Below are 5,884 nucleotides of genomic sequence, written 5' to 3' on the forward strand. Positions count from 1 at the left end.
GGCGGCCAACTAAATCACACCCCGCGGATCTTATATTAAAACAAATAATTAATTCGGATGCCCGGCACATCGGGTGGTCCTGTGGTCTCGCGGCTGTGCCGCATCGTCACGGAACCTGGCTGCTAGACCGCAAGACGCTTTTGTTTGTCCCTGGCAATCGAGCAGAGGGGATGGCAGAGCGGAGTCACGCTACTGCTTTAACACTACGACCCTCAGCGGGGGTTGACGCGAGGCCAGAACCTCTCTCTCGATACTCGAGTATAATTTTGAATGCGTATTCCATGCAAAAATTAAACTTAAACTAATTATAATACTACATACATATATAATTAAATTTATTATGTATATAGAGTATGTTTTATTCTGCTTTAATTTTACAATTAATTTAATATAATTGATATAATATTTTTAAACGTTAAGAATGTAGAAGCCAATTTTAAAAATAGGGAACGAGTTAGCAAGGAATTCATAATGTAATGTATCGATATATGTAAGAAAGAAAATAAGGAAGAAAGTGGTATACCAATTTCAAAGATTCTCAAAATAAAAGAGATAAAACACACCATAAATTGTTTAATTCCAGAAGCACAATATCGTTTAACGATTATGTTATCTGCTTACAACGCGGAACATTATAGTGATCATCGTAATACAGGAGTTTATTATTATTTACTAAAATTAATTTCATTCTTTCTTTCCTCGTTCATTAAACTATTACAATTTAACGTATAAAATATATTTATAACTGGTATATATAGTACATTTTACGACATCAAGTATTTATTTTATAACATCAACACTTTCGTATACTGTGAATTTAATTCGACAATAACCATCATGGGCTAATTTAATGATCTTTGTTTCTAACCGAAACATTGCTTTCTACATTAAAACAAAAAGGAATCGATTATGCATTAAGTTTTACGATCAGATCGAGTTATCCGCGTTATGCAGCCCAGAAACTTCAATTACTTTCTACTGTATGTTCTACAGTAGCGTGTAAAAGTCTTAATTTGATTCAAAATAGACCTTAATCAATGTACGAAGTCATATCGCGCAGAAAAAGATGATATCATCAATAAAAATAACTAGTCTAGTATATTTAAAAAATTATTGAATTAACGCATGAAGAATGTAGCGAAAGATTCAACTAGATTTTTTCACGTCGCTATATAGGATAGCTCGAAAAGTATAGCCCATATTATCTAGCACAAAGTAATCTTCCGTAATGAAATATGAAGTATGAACATTTTTAAATATGCCTTCATCTTCGAAAAAAAACAACTTTGAAAATGTACCAGGTGCACGTTAACTCTTAAGCACGTAATAACTTAATAAGTTGTATTAATTTACGTATCTCTTTCTATTCGTATTCGTGGATACGTTCGTAAACATGATTTATGTTGCAGTTTACTTATTACCTACTGGTTTCTTATCGATACGAACTATCATTGATTTATTGATATGAAAGTTAAATGCACGCTACTACCTACGTGTACATTTTGAAAATCGTTCATTTTAAAAACAAAGCCGTGTTCAAAAACTGCTCTTATCCTTCCATTTATTTTTTCACAAAGAAACATAACCTATACGGTAATACGCGCTACACGTCGCAGGTCACTTTGTATGCACGATGAAACCAGTCATTCATCTAAAACGATTCTCCTAACCTATCTAATAATAACTATATCGTAGAACACAAATGTTTCGTTACTCAATACACGATCGATTCTGAGGAATCACCCGATTAGCTTGAAGCACGAACGATGTATATACTTACTGGATACTCTCGTCCGTGACTGCCATTGCCCCTAACCTAACCAAGGCTCCATAAGTACACGCTATTCAACATAAAGTAGGAATCGACGAGGAAGCTTGGGTGCGTGTGTCGACGACCTTTCCTATCTATCGTTCGATTGTACCGTGTTCCGTGTGGTAAATTCACGGGTAGACGACGCGAGAAAACGAATGAACTTCCGCGTGATATCTCTGGCTAGGGTCAACACGTGCATTGTAAAGAGCCGAATTTGTTGGCCGGTGTTTGGAGTCGTGTGATTAACCTCGCTACGCGCCATTACGTGCGAAAGTCGATACTCGAAGGAGTTACATGTTGGAAATGCGTGGAGAAAATTATTCGATAGAATAGGGGAATTTTTTCTGTTGGCAGAAATGGTAGGCACGCATACGGCGAGAATGTGCGCGCGCATATAACTGTTGATTGCTATTTGCGTAATGGAACGTAGAGAATTATAATGGACATTAATTTTGAATTAAAGAGGCCTGTTATTGTGAACGTATTATTTTAAATACCGCGATATTTTTATCGAGTAGTGTCGTTGGTAATAAACTTTAAAAGCAGTGTAATTTATGAATTTTTTGAAAAAAGAATTAATAACTATGATTATCATTTTTTTTTTCAAAATATTTATAAATGTACGTGATCATAATAAAATAAATATGCTAAAGAAATAATGTATATGAATAATTAAATTCACGAAGTAAATAAATATTTGAGTCGAAGTTATTGTATGACGATAAATATTTCGAACAAGATTCGAATATTGAATTAAAAAATGTTACTTGTGACAAGAAGAAAGCGACCAAATGCGTTTAAAATCTGAACGGTAATAAGGATATTAAACCCGTACTTAAAATATACATCAAAAAGTAAATTTTGCGCCTGCCTGGAAACAGGTTTGCCCGGATAAGACCGAAGCCGCATCTGAACAAAGTTGCATGTCGTATCGCCTCCAGTCAAACAGGCTTTTGTGGCACAAGAACAGACAGACTCTTAAACGTCCCCTTTTAAAGTTCATCAAATTATCCGGTCATGATCTACGGTACAAAACGGACAGGTGTCATTGATAATTGAATTTACACGTTAATTATTACATCGTGCTGGAAACATTGATCGTTTTAATCATATGCGTACAACTTTTGAAACAGTTTTTAATTACGAACGTGTCAATTTTATAAGATTCGTTCAAGAATCTACGAATTGAAAATTGTACGTTGACTTATTAAAATCAAAATTGACTAATCGTTACTACTTACGAATAATAGAGAATCCCAGATTTCGTGTATCCAAGCAATGAAGAAACAGTGGAATTCCGTGACGATTCGGTTTTGACTCTTCTTTCCACCTCGGGCATCGTTATTGGCACAGCAGTCGCTGCCACAAATTCGTACAAGATGATGTACTGTGCTGGTACATGCTCGCGGAATAAAGTCGCACGATATAAGGGGAACAACCGTCGAAAGAAGTTATGGGAACACGCTCGAGCATTCGTGCAATCGCAGCGAAAGAAAACGCGTACACGCGCGCGTGTCTGATGAGGGATAAGCCGAAAGCAATTGATCGTCTGCTTCAATATTCAGCTGGAATTCGTCTTCTTTTGGAAATGTAAAACAAAGTATTCTAGTATATAAAGTATTTGATTATTGGTGTTGCGTGAAAGAGATTAAAAGAGATATTAAAAGAGTTAGGTTAGGTATCAGAACAACAATAATAATAAAGTTTTAGTTATTGTTGTAACGTTAGAACTATTGAAAACTTTATGCGTAATTTTTTTTAATTCAAAACTGTCCATTATCATGATTTTGTGATGACACATAGTTATATCAACATTTAGACTATTTATACAATTTATCTGATTATCATTTGGTCGCTTAAGCCTTTTAAAATTACGAGCTCTATTTAAAAATCATCCGAGTATATACAATAAAGAAAGTTGGAACGATGTAATCTCCTCCACTCAAACTTACCGCCAAAACTCAAACATGTCCAACACCGAGCTATCTCCTTAGAGTAATCCTCTTACCACGAACCATTCAACTTCAACTGAATAATGATCCTCGAGTAACAAGCATGCATACACGCATACACACATACACACACACACGTATACATATGCATACACCATATACAGAATATATTTTTCCAAGCCTTCAAGAAATTACCGTGTTTCCGTCGACAATCGAACACACCACGATTTCCTTGAAACGTCATCTCTTGACCCGAAACAAGCAGCTTCGCCCAAGGAATTCTCCGTAACCGTCGCAACAGATCTCGTATCCCGAGCAGGCAAGAAGTCCTTTCGAAGAAGTCGATAATGAACTAAATGAACGAAGAGAAAGAGACGGAGAAAGAGAAAGTTCTTCGTAACTTCGGCCATTTGTAATGGCGAATTACACTCGTTCAGAGGGCGTTACGGTACTGCAAGTCATAGTTTCTAAAGAGCTCGGTCGGTTATCCGTCAGCGTTCATTATGACGCGAAGAAAAGGAACTAGAAAGGAAGGGAGAGTTGGAGGGGGAAAAAGGAAGATGGGGAGAAAGTCTGTTTATGAATTTTCGCGAACGCTCGCGCCCTCGTTCTCGACGTTCCTTCCTCCTTTATATATTGAGTGCGAGCATTCAGAACGAAAATCACCGCGACACGGGTAATTTCTGTCGCGCGCTCCCAATGAAACGATCTCTACGTGAGATGAAAGTAATCAGAATCGAAGATAGTTGTCTCGTCGATCATGCGGTTTTTCTCGTTCCGTTCGTGGCGCACATATGTCGATTAAATGACTTCATTTACGATTCCACGGTCGATAGGCATTCCATTGCCGATCGATGGTAATCTATGACTTAATCTTGGCGAATGGCGGGTCCAGAGAATTTCTGAGATGTATTCAAAGAGCATTTGCGTTTTAATTGCTACTTCGCTTTAAGTTGGAAAATGCAAGTTGTAGGAATGAAATGGAAGAGTATTTGGTTTGGATAATATATTGCCAATGTTGCGTAGTGAATCAGTAATTTGAAAAGGATTCGAAATTATGATTAATGATTTCTTCGAAAAAACGAGAAAGTAAACGTGAAAATTAAATTTAGTGACAAATACAATATCATTTATATTACATAAATTCGATAATTGATGATGCGATATTACACAATTTTGTTACAATTCAAAATTAATCGCAAGAATTTGATAATTAACAATTCAATATAGTCACGTAAAACTAACTTTATATTTATATATTTATTTTAAATATTTTTAATTAAAAGATTTTCCAGTCGTAGAAATATTCGGTGAAATCAGTACACAAATGTGACTCCAACCAAAAAATCAGGACATTAATACCACATTGAATTAACACATCATAATATTCCATCAAAACATTTAACAAATTTCCACCGGCAATTATAAAATATTCTACACGTTATTTCTCGACCTAAAAAAAAAAGGTTTTGTAAATTTATACGAATCACGATGTCGATCCAATTATCCCATGACTGTTCACGGTTTTCTCGCACGGCTAAATTAACTACTTCTCCTCGAACGTGACCTTATTCTATACAACGCACAAAACGTGTAATATATCCTCACAAACATACCATCTCGGATATCGCGTCATTTACGGTAACCGCAAAATTCGTGGTTTAAAAAAAAAAGAATTCGCGCTATTATACAAACTGCCTCGTTATCGCGTGGAACTCGGTACACAATTTTAATTAGATGATTTTTTTCCAGCTCGGAAGCGGAAAGGAAAAAAGGAGAAAAAAAAGAGGCAAAAATGAGAGAGGAAGAGAGAAAAAGGAAATGGTTGACCGTCGAGTCGCGATAATATTCATTCATTCAACAGGCTCGATTATGACGTTTCCAACAGAGGGGCACTTCATTAACGCGTACCAAGCAACGAATTATTCGTATTTGACCTCATTATAATCTGCGCTTACGCGAGCGGGAAAAAAGGTGGAGCGGTCGAATGGCGGCAGTGGCGCGATCCATGAAAACTTTGACATAGATTAATAACCGATCCCTTTTGTGCCCAGCCTCTACACGCTTCTTTTACGCGGACCACCAAGGGGAGGACGCCCCGTTTAAAGCGGCTTCCCCC

Source organism: Apis dorsata, unplaced genomic scaffold (assembly GCF_000469605.1).
Source record: "Apis dorsata unplaced genomic scaffold, Apis dorsata 1.3 scaffold_162, whole genome shotgun sequence".
NCBI classification, from domain to species: domain Eukaryota; kingdom Metazoa; phylum Arthropoda; class Insecta; order Hymenoptera; family Apidae; genus Apis; species Apis dorsata.